At 45.6% G+C, this 21,987-nt stretch overlaps 1 protein-coding gene across 1 annotated transcript in view; it reads left to right on the top strand.

The window, feature by feature from the left end:
• The first annotated feature begins 468 nt into the window (after window positions 1-468).
• LOC131592498 (CBP80/20-dependent translation initiation factor-like) overlaps window positions 469-21,987 on the top strand; it is a 565,386-nt gene continuing 543,867 nt past the window's right edge. The window contains exon 1 of the mRNA XM_058864047.1: window positions 469-480. The gene's annotated coding sequence lies outside the window, so the exon portion shown is untranslated. The remainder of the gene's footprint in view (window positions 481-21,987) is intronic.

The following is a 21,987-nucleotide window of genomic DNA, read 5'->3' as shown; positions in this document are numbered from 1 at the left end:
TCATCTTTCAGTGGAATCTATCCCATTGTTTCTGTTGTCTCTCACTGATTGCTGCATCTTATCAGCAGACCCACAGCTTGTTTGTAAAGACAAACCCGTCATTCCTCTCAAGGGGGAAGTAAGTAGCGCCACAAAGACTGCTCTGCGACCTGGTCGGTCTCAGTCGCTCTGCCGGGCTGGCCTCTCGATGGTCGCGGGCGCCTCGGCAGAGCCTCGGGGCCCGGGGAATCCGGCCGTGGCGGGCAGGTTGGGCCCAGACCCGAACTACATCTCCCGACAAGGCCGACGGCAAGGCCTGCGGGGGGCGGGGCCGAGCGGGCGGTGCGTCACTCTCCGGCTGCCCCGGCCCGTCTTTTTGCAGAGCTGGATTTTCTTCTTGGGTGGGTGATGTTCCTAGTGTGCCTCCGCATTTTCTCGCACCTCAGCGCTGCGCCCATGAACCTCCCGGCTGGGGTCTGATTGCACCCGGCGCCTCGCACGGTAAGGCCGGGTAGGGGGGGCCATGACACAGCAGCCGCGAAGCGGGGGGAAGGAGGAGCACGTCCGGTCTTTGTCTCTCTAGGAAAGAATCAAACCCCCACGCACCGGGCTGCCGTGGGTCTGGGGTGTCGTTTTGCACATGGTTTCTCATCTGGTACCGGTGACGGTGCTACCCGAGTGGCCTCGTCCCGGGTGGGTTTCTCCCCTTTCGCTGACATTCTGTGCGTGGACTTGGAGCCCTCCCTCCCTCCCTCGATCCATGATATTCCCTCTCCCGGTGAAGGTGAGCGGCGGGCAGGGCAGTAACTGCGGCGGCAAGGTCTAGGGCCGGATTTGGATATGCTCCTGGCCTCTGGAAGCTTCCTGGCAGCTTCATTAGCCCTGCCCAAGGGCAGGGCTGGCCTCTCTCTCCGGGTCCTCTGGCGAGCCCCCCACGGACAAAAAGGAGAGGGAGACCCATTGGGTCCCCATCGCAATGAATATTGTTCATCGTGGTCCCTGCTGCAGCAAAGCCAGTCGAGGTTCCTGTGCAGCAGCATCTGCAGACACAATGGTACCACCTGGTTTAGCCCTGAGCATCTTCACAGGGAGGACATTCCCAGTGGGAATGCTGCTGTGTGGTACCGAAGTGGGAGCATCTCCCACCTCCTGGGAGATGCTTTCCTTGTCTTTGGTGCAGGGTTGGGTTTGGGTGTAGCAAGCGAGGACACAGCAGGGACTCAATTTTGTTGTTATTTTATGGTTATCATTTCCTGCAGAATCATTTCTGGCTGCATGTGGTCTTAGAGGTCATGGGTGACAGTAGGGGAAAACGTTGTGGCAGCAGAGCAGTCAGCAGTTGCAAGACTTTTTTGCCACAGCTGCCCCCAGCAATGCTGAATGGCTGGAGGCACATTTGCTGGTTATCCCTGGCATCCCAGTGCCTCAAAACTCAGTCCTTGGAGCTGTTTTTCCATAAAATGAGAAAAAGATTTATCTCCTGGGGCTGTTCTGTGTGTTAGGCTCATCTGGAAGGGGTGAGACCCCCCCACCAGTAAGACCCCACACTGGATGAGGTAGCAATGCCATTAGATTGGAAAGGAGCAGGTGCAGCATGATGTGGAGGGCTGGAGTGCCTTGGGTCTCTCTGGAGACCTGATGGCTCCTCTGAAATAGGCTATTTCCACAAGTCCATTTGTGTCACTTTCACTCCTGCTTCAGTAATCCATTATTCTTCCTACACCACTCAAGCAGGTATGGGATGAAGCTTGAAGTCATGGCCTTGTTAACAGAAATAAGAAAGGTGTGAAGAAGCAGAAGATATACTGAGCTTCCAGGTTGTTTCTCTCAACCCAAAGATACCAAAATAAGGCCAGGAGATTTAAGTCACTCCTTTCCAAAATCTAGAAAGGCTTTTTGATGGTGGACCATCCTCTGAGCATCCAGATGATGGCAGGGGAGTGCCACATGGGATGGAGAGGGAAGCATCCCACTCCCCTTGCAGCTTATGTGACCCTGACAAGCAAATATTCACACTCTGTCTCCAGTGAGTGGAAAAAAACATTTTATTGTGTTGATACACATTGTTTCCCCATAAGGACTGTAAAGGCTTTGCTGTGCCATTGATGATCCTGAGGTCCAAGAGCAAAACCTTGCACTGGCTTTTATTCTTTCAAGCCTTGGGTAAAATGGTTAGGTTGTGATTTCTATGCTTTAAGTGTGTTATCTTTGGCAGAGAGATTGTTACCAAAAATTCAGTAAAATAAAGTCCTTAACACCAACGGAGCATTAAGAAGCAGGCATTCTTTATTTGGCCAGATGCATGGGGGGGATAGCTCCTCCCAAAGCTGTGCATGCTGAGTATGGGAAAGTTTCTGTTTATATACTGTATTCTACATACATATTCATTGATTGTCTTGGACTAAACATACATATGATAATAATTTCCCCAAAATCATTAACGTATTTCCCCTCCCCTTTACGCATGTGTTCTTCTGTCCTGGGGATCTCTCTGGTGGACCCTAGTGGTCGGGGACCCCAGTGTTCCAGTCGATCTGGTTGAGTTGGCAGGACACTGGGGCTGGTGAACTTCCAGTTCTCCTTCTTACACAATGGGCATTGTGCAATTACACAGGCCAGTGGTTTTGGTAGAACAAGCATTGTGTTAGCTCACCAGGTGTAGACAATTTATCATTTGGTAACAAGATGAGTGGCATCTGTTTGAGGAAGTTCAGGCTGTGCTTGTATGTGATGCTCTTTTCTTCTGAGCTCTATCTGAGCCCTTCTTGCAATTTGCATACTGTACCAGAGGGCTCTGTGAATTTGAGGTGTTGTAGCTAGTGTCTTGTTGAACTTGTGCAGATCTTAGGAAGCATTTTTAAAAAAAATTTAGAGCATCTCAGGTTGCTTTTGAGCAGTGGTTGGATGCTGAAGGTGAAAGGGATGTGGGGAAGTGACTTGTCTCAGGTGAGCCAGAGGGTTAAGTCTAGCACCCAGGAGCTCCCCTGCTGATGGGAGATTAGAGAAACTGTGGAGATGAATTAAACATCAGCTCTGCCTTTGCAATGGGATTTGGGAGAGGAGTGAGCTTCCTGAGGGGCTTGACTGGGTTTGACACCTTCATTTCCATAGCTGAGTCAACCTCATCCACAAATGGGATGGGAATGGTCTATGCAGGGTTCCTGAGAGGCGTGAAAAATAATGTGCAAAGCATGAAAACATACTTGATACTTGTTAGCCCTTGATCCGAACTACAGAAGGGGTGTTGACAAGGTGCTGAGCTTTATCTTCAGCTGTCTTTCCTTCAGCACTTGATCTTGAATGAGAAAAATATTTTTCTTGCTCTCTCAGCATCCTCACTTTGGGATGAAATGCTCCCTTGAGTTCACTCTACCGGGGTCTCCTGGTGAGAACAAATTTTGCTATGCTGATTCTCTCATTTCATTTTGGGTCTCTCCTATTTCCTGTTTTCATCCTTGCTGCTGTTTGGTCTTTTCCCTGCAGGAGTGGTATGAAATTGTGGTAGTTATCACTGGTTGAGTTTTTGTCTTCTGGTCTCTACAGAGCAGCAAGAAAACCTTCCTGGAACTTATTTAATTTCATGTTCTTTCTACTCAAGTGGGTCTTTGGGGTCTTGTGTCTTTGTAAGGAGCTATAGCTAAAAATATAGCAAGACCTTATGGTTTCTAAGGAAACTGGGGCAGCAGATGAATGTTGGTTTAGAGACAAGTTTAGGAGAAAAACACTGGAATGAATGTTTCCTCTAAAAATAAGGGTTCCAACAATCCATTTCTGCCAATAAGAGATGAATACTAGTGGATGAAAGTGAAAAAAACCCAACCATTTATTGACAAACAGAATGCCCACATGACACGGAAAAAAAAAAAGTGGCACCAGCTCCTGTCTCAAGGAAAAAAACAGAAAACAAAAGGTTCATGCAGCAGCTTGGGCAAACAGATGAGAACCTGGTGAATCTCTGGTGTTGGTCCCCTCTTCACAGCAGATGAAGCAGGTAGTTTGGTGTTGGGGAGGATGAAACAGGGAAACCTTATGAATATGATTGTTTAGCAAAAGATTCTGAAAATATGAAACCTAGAATCGAAATAGAAATGAAAGCTCACTTTGAGTCATGGGATACTGAGCGCTAGTTACTATATAACCAAAGAACAATAGCCTAGCCAGCTAAAGGAGAATCTCTGTTGATGAAACAATGCTGACAGTGAATCCAAAGGTCAAAAGCAGCAAGAGAAGAATTTGAAAGGCTTTTAGAGTTTAAAATGTAACACTGTATGGTAATGTAGTAGTTCTTATAGGCTATATGTAAATTCTCTAGTATGTGTGTCTCATAGTGGTTGGTTACTAGGAATTAGAATATTCACTATAAAAAAGGATATAATGTAACAAGAACTTCGCTCTCTTAACTTCCACCCTTCTCTTGCTCCTAACTTCTCCCCCCCTCCTCTCTTAAGCTCTTACTCTCTTAATTCCTACTCTCTTACCTTTCCCCTCTTAATTCCTATTCCCTTCTCTTAACCCTTAACTCTTAACCCTCATCCTCTTCTCCCCTCTTACTCTCTCTTAAGCTCTCTTAACTCTCTTACCTGCTCTCAACCCTCATCCCCTTCTCCCTTCTCCCCCCTCTCTTAACTTCCTCCCTTCCTCCCTTCTCCTACACTCTCTCTCCTCTCCACTCCACTCTCTCTCCCTCCCTGACCATGTGTACACCATGGCTGGCGGCAGAAATGGGTCTCTTCCTCCCTCTACCCATATAATAAATTGCCTATACCTGAACAGCTTGACCCTGGAGAAGTCTCTCACTGCGAGCGAGTGTTTTGTACATCTATAATTTGGTGTCCTTTTCTCTCATTGGTCTGGCTTTTCCAAGGTCTGGGGCCGAAAGGGAGCGGCCTCATGCTGTCCTACCGGTCCCTGGCCGATTCTTCTCCTATTGATTGTTCTCTCTGATCTTGGACCAAAACTAAATTGTTCAATGCAAGAAAAAAGCTGCCGAAGGATTGCTGTCGCAGTGTCTGAGGCCAGGGAAAGGAAAAAAAAACCTAACTTCTTGCCTAAGCTAACAAAACCCCAAGCTAGCTAAGCAAAAAAACTCCACAGTCTGTTGTGGCTGGGCCTGGGGGCCTGTCTGACTCCCAGCTTCTGCCAGCAACAAGCCCAGATAGATGTCCCGGGGAAGAGCCGCCATCCGGGGTTTCCAGGCAGTCTTCAGCCAGGGGTAACCCTTGGGAGCGCGGGCAGAGGCTTCGGGTGTTCAGCTCTTTTAGAAGGTGATTTCTGCTCTGTGATCAGCTCTGTTCAGCCTAGCCAGCTCCATTCAGAGGTTACCCCAGCCGACACAGACGAGACAGGAAGATCATATGGCGTTCCACAGAAAGTCTTTAATGCAGGCTTCAGCGAAGGGGGCCAGTGATGATCTAACCACTGATCTGGGAAAAAGCTGGGGTTTTTATAGGGAAGGGGAGAATCGGGAAGGGGACCAATGTTCTGAGAACGGGATAAGATGACCAGTAGTTGACAGGGAGATAACATGGGGTCCTGAAGCAGGAAGGGGTCCACAGCTTCGTCACCGTGACTAGGCGGTTTTGTCTTATCTTAGGGGGTAGAACTCCAGGGAGGATGCCTGTCAGACTGGGCTCCCTCCACAGCAGTCCACACAGCACCATGGCTGCCTAGGGAGTGAAGCTTTGAAAAAAGCCTGCCAAAAAGCCCCAAGGCTCCCCCTGGACCCACCTTAAAGCTACAGCAATCATTTCTGGGCATAGAGCAGACGATCAGGGAATAAAGTATCACCATAAAATCACCCCAAGACAAGAGCTATTTCAGGAGCTCTTTGGGGCACATTTAGCATATTGCCTGATTATTTCAATGGAGAAATTAAATATTGTTAATTATTTCACTGTTTTTATGTTTGACAGAAGTATTGAGACATTTACATTACTTATGCCATTGTTAAGTTTCAAAGTTAACAGTGTGGTGCTCTGTTTGGGGTAACTCATTGTCTTCATCAGGTTGGGAAAAAGACAACTCTTCCTGTCTTGAAAATCTGGAAGCATTGAAGCTTCTGGATGCGCCTTGGGATGTTCTTCTGAAACTTCTTGGAGAAGGTACAGTTCTGCTATAATTAGCATGTTACTGAGTCATCCAAAATAAAGCACTAATAAAGCACTACTGTAGCTAACCAATAATTTTCTGTTTGTTTGAAGCCCTGGCTATTTTATTTTTATTTATTTATATGTGTGTATGTGTGCATATATATATATATATATATATATATATATATTCATTTACAACATAGATGCCTCGCTAGTGATCCTAAGAAAAATACGTTTCTTGTTTGGTTCAGACTGAAATGGGAATGACATTGGATGTTCTCAAAACTTTTTTTGCATTTAACCATCAACTTTCCTGCTGAAAAGAGAGGTTTTGTTTCTTCTACATCTACTTTGGGTTGTGCTATGGTCAGGCTTCTGCAATGTAGGGGTGCTTCAGCAGTGTCCAGGAATGGGGATGGTGTCTATTGTGGGTGGATTGCAAAAAATTTGTTATGGAAAATAATGGATTTGAGATCTTTGCTGTTTTGAGTTAGCTTTGAAGACTCCTTTGAGGCAGTCCATGGACCTCTGAAGCTTTAGGGACCACAGCTTGAATAGGAGTGGTCTTGTGCTTACTTCAGAAAAGTCACTACTTCCATCTCCTCTTCTATAGAGACAATCCTTGGCCTCCTCTGTCCTCCACACATGTAACAGTTGTGGTACAGGAGAAGAAAAATCTGGTTTCTTAGGTGGTAGGAGAAACTGTGGTGATACAATCTCTTCCTCTGCTATCTCTGCAGGACCAAATCCTGCCACACCTGTCGGCTAGGAGCCTGCCACAGGAGTATTTCATAATGTGCAGCCATTTATTGAGGGCATCTCCTCTGTGGCCACCAGCACTGGCTCAACTTCATCTTCTTCCTTAGCATGGTGGTGTCCACCACGCTGCTGGGTGGTGGTGGAAGTCATCTTCATCTCTCAAGTGGCAAGATGGAAAGGATTATGGATGGGATGACATGTCCATGATGGGGATGTCCCTGAGATGGGGAGCGGAACTGGGAGGCTGTGTGGCTGTGTGGTGCGCCTCATCCCTTGGTGTCATGTCATGCCTGGGTGATCTGAGGATGCACGTAGGCTTCCACAAGCTTCTCATTTCTCACCAGCAATTTTAATTTGCCTTAATGCAAAAGAAAACAACTCAACCAACCTTCCCTCTCCCTCTGGAGCTGGCCTGGTTCACTGGGACTGGTTTCTACAGGCTGTGCTGACCTGGGAAGGGTTCACCACCACTGGAGCCTGCCCCATGATGGAGCAGAAACTACAGGGAGAAACACAGCTGCTACCAGCTTCCCCAGCCACCTGAGATGGGGAACCATTAATGGGGTTCATAATTAATTCTGAAAAATGCTTTTGAACCCATAAAATCCTGGAGGAGCTGTGTTGCTTGGCTAGTGTTCACTGGGACCTTGGGAGAAGCTTGGGAGAAGTTGGTGTTCACAACCAAGCTGTCACCATCCCTCTGCTGCTGGTTGTGTTGGGTGATCACTGGCATGGGAGGTGAGCAGTTGGGTTGGCGTGGGAAGGGAGGCTTGAGAGACTGCAACACAGCAGTGTAGCATGCTGCAACAGTCCAGGTCTGCCATCAGGTGTGCTGTGCCACATGTCAGGAAAGGCACCCAGTCCATCCCCAAGCTGGCATTGAGGTCTTCTGCAAATAAGTATGTACAATCTCAAGTGTTTTGCATTGTTTGATTAAGTCTCACAAGTCTGTCTTTGCAAGCACAATGATTTCGAGCTGGAACAGAATTGCACTGTAGATAATTCAGGGATCTTGGCCATCCCAAGCATTGCGTATCTTCTTTGTGAAGCCAAAGCTTTCCCAACTGTCCTGGAGCTGGTCACAGATGACACAACCTTGGGTGAGATCAGGGCTGGGGCAGCTGCTTTGCACAGCTGGGTTTGCCTGTATCTGACTGCAAGCTGCTCCTTCTGCTACATGGTCCATGGAGGCACTGTTTTAGGACCACCATCTTCTGCAGAGGACTTTGAAGGATGTTTGTGTTTGTGAAAACACATCTTAATGTTTGCTAATGGGGGATCTTGCATGAATAATCCTGGGGTGTATTTTAAAGGTTTTTTTTGTTCTGCAGAGAAGTGTGCGCTCCAAGTGGGACTATGGTATAGTCTAGGTCCTACCAAGCCAGCCCAAAGCAGTAGTCTGCAAATGCTGATTTGATTTTGGGTGCTGGCATCTCCCTGCACCATCCACCTAACCGGAAGAAAACCCCCTGGGCTGGAGGGCTCTATCATGTTGTATTCCTGGGCAAGAAAAGAAAGCAGGAAGGATTGTGGTTGTGTTGTGGTTGTCAGCTGGAGTTTAATAATAGAGAAATTATTTATGTTTAAGATGGTCTTTGCTTTGCATGTTGAGAGGAGATGGGGGAAGATGCCTGCACCCATGGGAGCTGTATTCCCTTAAATCAGGGCATATTCCCAGCTGGGCAAATGCCTTGGAGACATCTTTGATTACATTTTTCTCTAGCTCAGGAAGCTGGGCTGGTGATTGTCACTGTTGGACACAAAATGATTCACACGGACGCATCTCGAGGTGTGGTGAAAGAAGAAGAAAAGTTTATTTGTTCTTTCAGTATTTATAGGTTTTTGACAATGACCAGGGATTGGATAGTCAGGTTACCACCTTCTCAACCACACTGGCCTTGAGAGACATCCATCAAAAGGTATATCTTTAATGGAATGTATAAACACCTATGTTTATAGTTATGAAGCCATAAAATAGATAGCCTTCGAGAAATAATGGGTTAAAACATAGAATGTGAAGCATTTGAAGAAAGTATAGCATTTAGGAAACACCCGGAGCAATAAATTGGCTAGGACTAGGAACACAATGACAAGAGAGGAAGATAAGGATAGAAACCACAGGACAAAGCATACTTCGAGCCAAAGCTAAAGCATGCCTAATGCCAATATGTCAAGTTGACCCTAGGAGCCTGGCCAAAGCTTAGGAACTCAGCCAACTACACCGGGAATGGACCAAATTTGGAGAGAAGTTCAAAAGTTTAAGGAGGAAGACTCCTCGAAGACCCTCGCCCACGATGAAGGCCGACCGGAACGACCCCCGAAAAGATCCTCAAAACAGAAGTTTCCGCCCACGCTCCGCCTACGGCACGCCCCATATGAATATGCATAGACATGATGTAATCCCAAACCTAAAACTGTATAAAAGGCACGCTTTTGCTGTAAGACTTTGGAAAACTCCCTTTAGAGATTTCCCCAACGTGCACGTTGCTAATAAAATACCTCCTGTCTATCTGACTTAAACTGCGTCTCTTAGACAGTTATTTATCGCCTGTTGGGGCAAAATTCGGCATCAGTTCCTTTCCTGGGAAAATGGCTAGAAATTATGAAAACAATATTGAAAGGCCTGATTCTCAGGGTGACAGGTGATTCTAAAACTTGCAGCAATAATTTTTAGAGCTGAAGGTTTTACAGCAGGACATGAAGGTGGGGAGTGCTTTTGGAAATGATTTCTTTATTTTTCTTGCCATGTGCATGTTTAATTATTGAGAGTGACTTGGAGTTTTCAGTGTCCATGGGGTCTCACTGCAATGGCTACAGATGCCTGTAAAGGAAGAGGAGGCCATGGATGGGGATGAAGAGCTTCAAGGGACCAGCTGTGATAAGGTGATGAATAGCTTTATCTGACAGCTTTTTTCCCCTTATTTTGAGACCAGCAGATTCTTGCATCCTTATGGCAGCTTTGCAATGAAATGCACACTTCTGGAAAGCTCTTCTGGTGAACAGCGGGTTTTCCATCCCTTTCTGCATCCCTGCTCTATCCATCCCTGTGCCAGCCTGGTGCAGGTAGAGGAGTGTTTTTTCTTGCCTTTGCAGGTGCTCAGAGCAGCATCAGTGGTGGGCAGGATATTGTAGCCCTGTGAAGTGCCAAGTTGTCGGCAGAACTGAAACATACCTCCCTGCCAGGATGCTTTTAATGCAAAGATGCACCCCAGGGTGCTGGTCTCTCCCTCCCTCCTGAGTTTCAGAGCATCTGTGAAGCACACATCATCTTTCTCAATACTGGCTCTGAAAAAAGATATTTGCACATTGCTTTTTTAATATATATTTTCATTACATTGCGTGAAAAATTTATTTACTGTTTCTGTGCTTGTTTTTTTTTTTTTTTTTTAATTAACAGAAATGAATCTTATGTAACTCAGTCTGGCTGCCACTTGCTATTCCTCTAGAAGCTTTTTTAACCCAGGGACTAATTTCAGCCAAATTTGACAGAGGAGTGCAGGTTTCAAAGATAAGAAATTACAGTCTGTAAGAAAGAGGGTGGAAAAGTGAAATGCAGATTTCTTCTTGCCTCCAAGGAGAGTCTGCAGCAATTGTGAGATTAAATATTATGTCTGGGTGCAAGCAGATCAGTTAACTCAGAAGTACCTTTAGTAAATCACTACATTTTCTTTAAGGAAATAAAACCTAAATTATCTTGAACATGGGGAAGAGGAGTTGGCCCCAGGGATGCTGCCAGGGAGGGTGTGATGAGATGATGCTAGATGACTTTTAAAGGTCCCTTCCAACCCAAAATATTCTATGCTGCCATGCTGTTGTCTCAGGACTTTGTGCTTGTGCATGACCACCAAGCTTGCAGTGAAAAGCTAGTGGTTGATTTCTCCCCAGTCTTCTGCCTGTACTGGTATCCTGCAGTTCAAAAGGCTTTTCCAGCCTTGAGCTTAGCCTCGCTGCATACCTGCTGGGATGGATAATCAGGTATTATATTGTTACTGCTCTTAATAATGACATTTCATGTGCTACCGCCTAGCTCACATAGAGCATTTGCACACTGAAGACTGAATAAAGTCTGTCCTCAAAAGCTTGGCCAGGCTTGCTGCAGTTTCCTGTTGAGACCAAGGTCTTGACTGACTGCATCACCTGGAAGAGATAAGGCAGCAATGCAGTGGCTTTTCAGCATCATCCATGGTCCATGAACTTGCCTTGAAGCTTGAGCTGCTTTGTTTGGTAAACCTCCAGTTCCCAAAGGAGCTGGGAATGATGCTCTGCGCCTCTCTGCTCCTGACAGCCTTTCCTATTACAGCTGCAGCATGAGGCTGCCTTTTCTATCCCTTCCCCTTTTACTGTCACTATATGCACTTCCAGTTTTCTTTTTTTTTTTTTTTTTTTTTTTTTAAACTGTGGATTATCTTTCTTTTCTGTCAGCTTGGAGAATGATTTTCCTTATGCTCTTCTCTAGGGCTGTGGGGGAGAAAGTGACAGCCTTTCCCATGCTCTGGTTTTCATAGTCATCCCTTGCTAGCTTAGCTAAGGTTTTCCTTGAGCACCTCCCATTACACTTGCTTCATTCAGCAGAAGTGTGTCTTCCTCCTCACTGCACGTTTCAGTAGGAAAGGGCATGGTGGGGGAGGATGAGCCATCAGCATGAGTTTTCTCTGTGCCAGGAGGATAGCAATGCAGTGAGGATACTCTGACAGACCTGTGGCAGCTCCAGGTCTCCTGCTCTGCTCCTCATCCATGAGTACAGACATCTGTAGAGAGATGAGTCCAGTCAAATGAAACTTTGAGGGTTGAATCTGTTGAATCAGATCCATCCAGTTCAGCCAGATGTTTCTGAAGAAGGCTTGGTAGCCTTACAGGAGGTAGGTTTCACCCCAGAAAACGAAGCCTATTGTTTCTTGTAATAGCCATGTCAGATCACATTTTTTCTCCTTCCTTGAGTCCCTTGGTCCTTGACCTGGGCTAGCCCATTGCAGCAGGTGGAGGATGGGTGCCTGGGGACATCATATTTTTTCTGTCCAGTTATGGCTGTTGTGAGACAATACAGGCATTACAGTCAAGTTTTATTGGAAGTGCTTTAAACTTGAGTCATGATAAGGTGGTGGCTGATGTTGTGAAAGCTTGTAATTGAGGAGTTGTAGAAATTTAGCACCCAAGGTGAATATTTGCATAAAGAAATAAGGTGTGCTGGGAAGTCTCAAGTTCACCAAGAAAAGCTTCAGTAACTCAACTTGGGTTTGGCTTTCTCATGTTCATATTTTATTTTTTTTTTCTTTTAAGAAATCCAACCAAATCATGAACCTGTCAGAGGCCGGTAGTTAACCAGTGTGGTGGTTGTAGAGCATCCAGTGATGTGACTCTTGCATCCTTTTAACTGGAGTTCAAGAGGTCAATCTGTTGGTGAGCTGTCCCTATCCCTTAATGCTTCTGACCTTTTCCACATGTTTACAAGTGTTACACTGAGCTTGATGGGAAGTGTAAGCCAGTAAAGCCTTCATCTCCTCTTCATAGGCTAATAAGCATAAGAATATAATTTTCAACTTTTTCATTAATTCTGTTTATCCACTTGATTACAGTAGACACATCCATCATGTGATTCCAGCTTCTTTCTTCTCATGTCTCTTCCACATCATCCAGTGACATGAATGAAAAGCTGTAGCCTTGTTCTCGCAGCACCTACATTCAGCTGAGGCCATGTTAGCTCTCATGAGCATCTCTGTCTATTGATTAAAGCATTAGGAGGAATGTCATCTTGGAAGCAATGGGTTTGATTAGCCAATTATTTTAACAAAACAGCAATGAACTTTGATTAAAAGTACATGATGTAATAAATTATTTGTAAATAAAAATTCGTAAAGGTATAAATAAGATGTATATGTGTTAAAATAATAAAAAAATCCAAAGATGTACATAAACCCTTTTTCCAAGCCTGGCCGGGAGTTTTCCTCCAAAGGCAAAGGATTGCAGCCAACACCCAGATAACGAACATTACCTCGGAAAATAGACAGGACGAGAGCCATCAAGAAAACAAAAGAACTAGCTCGGAGGAGGAACCCACCCCCGGACCTGACCAACGTCCCTGCAGATCTCTGTTGGGAAACAATCAAGGTCGACAAAGACAAGCCTCAGAAAAAGTATCCGTCGCTAGTCCTGAACGCCCCACCTGTCAGACCAGTGTTGGAGATGCAATCACTGGAAACAAAAGGGAAGACTCTGCCGAGATTTCCATCGGTACCAATCCCGGATCACACCACTTCTGCCTTGATAACCCAAAATTAAAATACATACAGAGTCTCTTTACATATGAGGAGACTCTGTCCGGACACTGGTTAGGTCTATTTTTTCAAGCCAGGAAATCCATTCACCGGACAATCAAGAACACTTGGTGAATGGAGCCTGCTTGGAATTTTAGCCTGAGGACTTAAAATCCCTATAAAACCCCAAGCCTGAGAGCGCTCAGATGTGGATTTGGGAACCCTACACCTCCGGTGTAGACCCTGTCCACCCAGCGCTGCGCTGACCATTTTTATTGTGGTTTTTTTCTCTTATTGTTGTTCTTTGCTGTTTATTAATAAATTTCTCTCTTTGATTTTATCCCAAAATTGCCTTGCATTTATAACAGATTGGTGCCGTGACTCGGATCGGAAAAAACTGTGGGAGAACCTCGCTATCCAGGTCGGGTACCCCCGCTGATTTTGGCGGCCTGGGGAGCCGAGAGCCTCCGCAGTTCGCTCCGACATCCAAACCAAATTTAGGCTGGGGTAAAAACCACAATAAAAGAGAAAACGGATCCAGAGGAGCTCGGGAAGGCACGGAGCCTTCGAGAAAAGCCGCGGCTTGGTAGCTCATAAAAAGTCGACAGTGCACGAAGACATCCTCGCAAGAAAATTGCTGTAAGTATTGTGAGGTTGAGCGGGTGATTGGGCAAGCGTGTGTGAGACGTGATCTGATCACGGAGCGAGAGCGGACTCCAAAGCCGCGTTTCCATCCTCCCGCGAGGGAATTGGCCGGCCACGGAGGAAGCGAGTCGGTGTGAGAAAGACTCTCTCTTCACGTTTGTAAAGCCTGGGACTAAAGGGAGTCCCGGGGGACCGATCACAAGGGGCTGAAAGGGGAAGAGGACGTCCAGTTGAGCTCAGGAATTAGTAAACCCTTTCAGCCACAAGGACCTAAGAGAAGGTCCGGAGGAAAATCGAGACAGAGGACCCCGGTGCAGCTAACCGAGAGGTGAGTATTGGCGGTCTTTGATTTTCCTGGGAAAAGAAAAGCGGAACGAACACAACGCAGGATAGGTAAGATTTTTGTTTAAAATATGGGACAGAGAAAAAGTAAATCACAAAAGAAAGGTGAGGAAAGGAGTCCCTCCAAAAAAGCGAAGGAGTTGTTAGACATCCCACCAGAAAGTCCTTTGGGATGGATGTTGAAATATTGGGAAAATTGCCCTGAAAGGAAAAAGAAATCCAAAGCAAAAATGATCTATTATTGTGCCGAGGTTTGGGGTGGGCAGGAACTGAGAACCCATCTCACTTGGCCGACATTAGGAACATTTGAAAGGTGGACATGTAACGAATTACTCTCTTATGTGGAGAGTAAGGTTCCCTCGGACTCCGAGGAGAAGGAATATGCCAAGCTCTGGTTAACGGCCAGAGTAGGGCTATTCCCAATGAAACTAAAAGGTGGACCAAAGACAGAAACCTGGGAACTCCTTGATCATTTACCCCCTCCATACCACGGGCCGGCAGGGCCTCCTGCGGTGGATCAAGTGGTGCCATCAGCACCCACGGGTTCCCCAGGGCAACCGGGTGAAGCACACACATCGCGAACAGGGGAGTCGGCACCAGCAGTGGTTCCGGTGGCCCCCCCTTTGTCCCCACCTGTGGGAACCGCAGCCGCCGCCGCCTCTCCAGAGTCTATGGTGGTGCAAGGTCGGGGATCACCCTATCCACAATTGCCCGTCCGACTGCCGCAGCCAGGTCCCTCGAATTTAGCAGAGGGAATCCCTCACGGTAACCTGGTGGCAACGGACTGTACACCAATAATAAAAGAACAGACCCTCAAAAACCCCAGTTCCCCTCCTGCGAGTAGGACTCGTTTTAAATCTAAGCTGATGAGTGAGGAGTGGGAAGAGAATGAGAATAGACACCGAATGTTCCCTCTCAGGGAAGTGCCAACTGCCCCTGGAGTAATTGGGTTCGTGAATGTACCCCTTAACTCAGGGGATGTGCGAGCGTTTAAGAAAGAGATGGGGCGATTGCTAGACGATCCGTTTGGAGTGGCTGAGAGATTGGATGAGTTTTTAGGTAGTAGTATTTATACATATGAGGATCTCATGGCCATCCTGAGATCACTGTTTAGTCAAGAGGAGAGAGAAATGATTAAACAAGCTGGTATCAGAGACTGGGAGCGGCGAAACCCGCAGGGGACGCCAGGCGATCAGAAATGGCCTAGCGTCAGCCCGAGCTGGAACGCCCAAACGGAGGAGGGTAGGAGAAGTATGATTGATTTAAGAAATATCATTGTGCAAGGAATAAGTTAGGCGGTTCCCCGAGGTCAAAATATCAGTAAGGTATTCGGGGAATGCCAGGGAAAGGAAGAATCACCCACCGAATGGTTGGAGAGATTGCGACGAAGTCTGCAGATTTACTCTGGGACTGATCCTAGCTCTCCGGTGGGGGAAGTCTTGCTCAAAACCCAATTTGTGGCAAAATCATGGGAAGATATCTGAAGGAAATTAGAAAAGATTGATGGGTGGCAGGAGAAAAGTCTCCAAGAGCTTCTGAGGGAAGCTCAAAAGATTTACATGGAGAGAGAATGAGAAACAGAAACTCCAGGCCAAAATATTAGTGGCCGCAGTAAAGGAGGCCCAAAAACAAGAACAGGCACAGGGCAAGTTTAAAACAGCGCCGAAAAAGCCGCAAGAGTCTCAAAAAGACGGTTCCGCTCCACGAAAGGATCCTCCAGAGTGTTTTTACTGTAAGAAAGTAGGACACATTCAACGGAACTGTCGACAAAAATTAAAAGATGAAAAAGTATTTCAAGAAGACGAGGGGAGTCTTGGGCTTTTTCAGGTGGGGACGGTAACAGCAAAAGAGCCCTTGATAAAATTAAAAGTGGGTTCCCATCGCCAAGAAATAGAATTCTTGGTTGACACGGGAGCTGAAAGAAGCACCCTGCAGAAATTACCCAGGGGATGCATGGCAAGGAAAGAAAAGGTAGTTGTAATTGGTGCTAAGGGAGATCCCTTCAAGGTCTCTGTAATCAAAGATGTGGAAATTGAATCACAAAATAAAATATGCTTAGGAAATTTATTGTTAGTAGAAGAAGCTGATTACAATTTATTGGGAAGAGATATGATTGTGGCATTAGGTATAAATATTGTTGTGAAGAATTCCGAATTGGTAATAAAGATATTCCATTTGACTCCAAAAGATGAAAGGGAAATTGATCCCAGAGTGTGGCATTCGAAAGGGGAGGTGGGGAAGTTAAATATTACTCCCATCAAAATTGAAATAGAGAACCCAGAGGATCCGATAAGGATCAAGCAATATCCCATCCCGATAGAAGGGAGAAGGGGTTTGAAATTAGTAATCGATGACCTCCTCAGAGGGGGTACCCTCGAACCCTGCATGTCCCAACATAACACCCCCATCCTGGCAGTAAAGAAAGCGGATGGGAGCTTCCGACTGGTTCAGGATCTTAGAGCAGTAAATGCTAGAACCCGAACCAGGTTTCCGGTGATGGCAAATCCTTATACTTTACTAAATAGACTCTCACCGGAGGATATATGGTATAGTGTAATCGATTTGAAAGACGCTTTCTGGACCTGCCCTTTAGATGAAAAGAGCAAGAACTTCTTCGCCTTGCAGTGGGAAGATCCGGACACCAACAGAAAGCAACAACTAAGGTGGACTGTCCTCCCACAGGGGTTTGTAGAATCTCCAAACCTGTTTGGACAGGCTCTGGAGCAGCTACTCACCGAATTTATTCCAGAAGAGGGGACAAAATTACTGCAATATGTAGATGATTTATTGATTGCTGGGGCATTGGAAGAGAAGGTGAAAAAGAGTACGATTTCTTTATTGAATTTTCTGGGACAGAAAGGATTGAAGGTATCAAAATCCAAGCTGCAATTCACAGAGCCCGAGGTAAAATATCTTGGACACTGGATATCTCAGGGGAAAAAAAAATTAGACCCTGAAAGAGTGGCGGGAATTCTCGTGCTCCCTGCCCCAAAAACAAAAAGACAGATTAGACAATTTTTAGGGCTCCTGGGATATTGCAGACAGTGGATTGAAGGATTCAGTGAGAAGGTAAAATTTCTGTATGAAAGATTAAACACTGACAGATTGAAATGGACAATGCAAGATGAAACTAAATTTCAAGAATTAAAGAATGCCCTCATAACCGCTCCGGTACTAACCTTACCGGACACAAATAAAGAGTTTCAGCTGTTTGTAGACGTAAGCGGACAAACAGCGCAGGGAGTTCTGACCCAGGAATGGGCAGGAAAGAAAAAGCCTATAGGATTTTTGTCAAAAATTCTAGATCCAGTCAGTCGAGGCTGGCCTACTTGCCTGCAGGCAATTTTGGCAGTAGCCTTGCTGGTCGGGGAAGCTAAAAAGGTAACTTTTGGAGCTCCTTTGATAGTTTTCACCCCACATGATGTAAGGAATATCTTACAACAAAAAGCAGAAAAATGGTTAACTGATTCAAGGCTTCTGAAGTACGAAGCCATGTTAATCACCTCACCAGACTTGGAACTAAAAACGACTGCTGCGCAAAATCCAGCGCAATTTTTGTTTGGAGAACCAACAGGTGAGCTGCTTCATAATTGCATTGAGACAGTAGAACTGCAAACGAAGGTGAGGCCTGACCTGGAGGATCAGGAATTAGAAGGAGGAGAAAAATGGTTCATTGATGGCTCCTCGAGAATGGTGGAAGGGAAACGAAAATCAGGATATGCCATTATAAATGGCATGACAGGACAAACCATAGAATCGGGTCCCCTGAAAGCAAGTTGGTCGGCCCAGGCTTGCGAGCTATTTGCTCTCCTAAGGGCACTTCAGGGCTTGAAAGGGAAAAGGGGAACCATTTACACCGACTCAAGGTATGCATTTGGAGTAGTGCATACTTTTGGAAAAATATGGGAAGAGAGGGGGTTGATTAACACAAAAGGAAAAGATTTAATACACGAAGAAATAATCAGGCAGATTTTAGAAGCAGTCAGAGAGCCACAGGAGATATCGGTTGTTCATGTAAGGGGACACCAAATGGGGTGGCAATTCCACACAAAGGGGAACAATCTAGCAGACAAAGAAGCTAAACGAGCGGCTTTGTTGACGGTAAGTATTCCTGAGATAGTCCCGAGGGAACCACCAGAAGTCTCCTTGCTTCCGTCGGAGAAGGAGCTGGAGGATTTCAAAAAGGTAGGAGGCTACCTGAAAGAAGGAAAATGGTGGTTACCAGACGGGAGGGAGCTAGTCCCAAAGGGAATAGCAAAGGGAATACTCAAAAGGTTACATGAACAGACGCATTGGGGAACCAGGGCATTGGCTGAACAATTTTTAAAGTTCTTTGGGTGTAAAGGAATCTTCGAGCTTGCAAAACAAGAGGTGCAAGGATGTGTGATATGCCAAAAAGTGAATCGATCAAATTTTAAACAATCAAACTGGGGAGGTCGGCCCCTCTCGTACCGACCGTTTGAAAGAATTCAAGTAGATTTCACAGAATTACCAAAAATTGGTAGAAATAAATTTTTATTAGTAATAGTGGATAAACTGACACATTGGGTAGAAGCTTTTCCCAGAGCAAAAGCGACAGCCCAAACAGTATCTAAAATTCTACTTGAGGAAATAATTCCAAGATATGGGATAGTGGATCATATTGATTCGGATCAAGGCACTCATTTCACTTCAAAAATTATTAGACAATTATCGGAAGCATTAGGGATAAGATGGCAAGATCACACTCCCTGGCATCCTCAGAGCTCGGGACAAGTGGAAAGGATGAATCAGACTTTAAAATCGCAACTGTCCAAACTAATAATTGAAACAAAAATGTCCTGGACCAAATGTCTCCCCTTGGCACTGTTGAATATTAGAACCATGCCACATTCTGAAACTGGCTTGTCCCCATTTGAAATGCTATATGGAATGCCATATAAGCATGGAATGCCGGTGGCACATCCCCAAATTGAGGATGTGCAACTGCAATCATATCTCATTTCTATAAATAAAAACTTGCAGGAACTGAGGAGAAGAGGATTGATTCCTCAAAGTACCCCTCTTGGATTTCCCATTCATCAAATTCAACCAGGAGATAAAGTCCTGATCAAAGTGTGGAAAGAGCTTCCCCTGAGCCCTCACTGGGAAGGCCCGTTCCTTGTCCTCCTGACCACAGATACAGCGGTTCGAACTGCAGAGAAAGGCTGGACACACTCCTCTCGAGTGAAGAAAGTTACAAACTACAATTCATCAGAGTGGAAAGTTACTACCCCTCCGGGAGAGTTGAAGATCAAACTTCGGCGGCAACACAAATGAGTGAAGATCGGATAAGTTGTATAAATTTTGATTGTTATTGCTTTCCTTTTATTCACTTCAAATGTGTTTATTGTAAGCAAATTTGGGTAACTCACTGTTTAAGAGGGTATAAACCAAGGGGTTTATGTACTAAATGTTTTGAGAAAGAATTAGAACAGACCGATCGGTTCCTAATACTTGCTACCCGGACGGGCCTGCTGGAACTTGACTCTCCTGAGTGGTTCCTGTTTTATCGAAACGGATTGAGGGGTCAGCTTGACTGCAAGGCAGAACCCTTGGTAGTCGAGTGCCGGCGAACAATAAAAGTACCGTGCAGATTTGACACGGTTAAGGCGTCTCGGTGGGCGACCTTTAAGCGAAGGTTTGCCATCAGGACTTCAAGGGCCCCTGAAGACAGTCCCTGCTGCCGAGAAGATGGCTTTCCCCGCCGTATGCTTATATACGGGCGAAGGGCAAGGCAGAGGGATGCAGTGGTGGGGAATCCTGATGTTCCTGAGCCTAGCCATGTGCTCAACCAAGGGGATGAACCCCGAGGTGCCCCCGGGGGTGACCCCCACGGGGAAGTGTGAGCAGTGTCAAGCTGCCACAAAAACCGAGCCGTTAACCGCTTGTCCTCCAGAACTGCACGCAGGGGTATGCTGGTTAAATGATACCCAACTAAATTTGTGCAAATTAAGGGGAAAGATTTGGTGTTCCAACCCAGGAGCAAGTATTACGGAAAAACAAATTCGGAACTCGGGGGAACAAAAGAGTCAAATAAATCACCTCCGAACCAAAAGGGAATTGAAGGGGGTTCCCCCAATTTCGGTCTGCGGACAGTGTAATAAGACTGTCTAGATTGGGGAAAGGAGACAATCCACTTTTTTAGCATATCACCGAGTCAACCCTATTTGCTACAATAAAGCAACCTTAAAGCCGTGCACCATGGGTGGAAAAATGTATTGGGAGGGGAGAAACTTAAAACATGAAACTAAAATGTCATTTAATAACGAACCTATAATTTTAGACTTGCTAGAGAATAATGATGATCGAGTGTGTCTGCAATTTGATCAAGTGTTCTGTTTCTCGAAAGACAGTGAAGGGTTAGACCCGGAGAGTAAAATAAAACAACTAACCCTGGAATTAAAGAAACGAGAAATGGAAACCAAGAAAAGGAGATTGGAACAGGAAAGGCTAAGTTCCCTCAGTGAGCAATACGAGCAGTTAGAAAAACAATACAACAGCTGGAATTTACCCAGCCCCAATCAAAATCTATTTATAGATCTAATGCAAGAAATCGCCACAGAATTAGGCTTGTCCAATTGTTGGATATGTGGTGGTCTGAAATCGGCCGAAAGATGGCCATGGAAGGGAGAGGGATTAACCCCGGAACAATTACTAAAATGGACTGGATTAAAATTATCTAAAACAACATGGAGACCCGAGGGTTGGGTAATTGACGAAAGAATAATTGGAACATTTTGCATTAGCCGGGAGGGAAAAGAATTTACCGATTTAGTAGGATACACCCCGTGTGTAAACACTCTCACGGTAAATTCAGATAAAAAAACGAAGGTCTGGCAACCAGAACCACCCGAGGGTTATTGGAGCCACTCTCGGGAAAATAACTGTGAATGGGTAGACATAATTGGACTTTGCTGGAATAAAGTCCAGGGGGCAAATCCCTTCCATGCATTTGTAGGCCTGAGGGACTATTGGGAGGATCCGGCAAAATCAAACAAAGGTTGGGAGGCACCGGACGGGATTTACTGGGTATGCGGAAAGAAAGCATACAGTGAATTGCCAAAGAAATGGAAAGGGTCCTGCACACTTGGGATAATTCGGCCGTTTTTCTTTACATTACCTAAAGACGAAAGTAAGTCTTTAGGTGCTCCCCTCTTTGAAACATTGGCCCGGCAAAAGAGGGACTTGAAACGAGAACTACCGATGGCTGGAGGTAACCAAAAGTGGAAAGAGGAGGAGTGGCCTGCCGAAAGAATCATTCAGTATTATGGGCCCGCTACCTGGGCAAATGACGGCAGCTGGGGTTACCGAACCCCCATTTACCTCCTCAATCGGCTTATTAGGTTACAAGCTGTAGTAGAGGTAGTCTCAAACCACACTTCAGAAGCCCTAGAACTCCTAGCGAAACAGCATTCACAGATGAGAGCTTTTGTATACCAAAATAGATTAGGTCTCGACTATTTGCTAGCTGAGGAGGGAGGAGTGTGCGGTAGATATAATGAGTCCGAGTGTTGCATGAAGATTGACGATTATGGAGAAACTATAAAGGGACTAGCTGCCGAAATAAAAAAGGTGGCACATGTGCCAGTCCAAAAGTGGAATTCCATTTTACAAGCCTCCTGGTGGGATCAAATTTTTGGACAGGGAGCTTGGTGGAAAAAGCTAGTCTTCTTTATAGGATGTTCGGTTGCCGGAGTAGTCTTCCTACCTTGTTTGATTCCTTGTTTGATCAGGTTAATACATTCAGTAGTACAAGGAATGCAGATTGCCACCCTCCCAATAGACCCAGAAAAAGCGCAAGGACAAACCACACTTCTTTCTAAACTAATGAAGTTAGAAGAAGAGAAAGAAAGCAAAAATGCAATCAAAGCATTAGAGGAATTCGAAACCAGACACATGTT

Source organism: Poecile atricapillus, chromosome W, assembly GCF_030490865.1.
Source record: "Poecile atricapillus isolate bPoeAtr1 chromosome W, bPoeAtr1.hap1, whole genome shotgun sequence".
Lineage (NCBI taxonomy): Eukaryota > Metazoa > Chordata > Aves > Passeriformes > Paridae > Poecile > Poecile atricapillus.
Note: the sequence above shows the minus strand (reverse complement) of the source record. Positions and strands in the feature narration are given on the sequence as shown.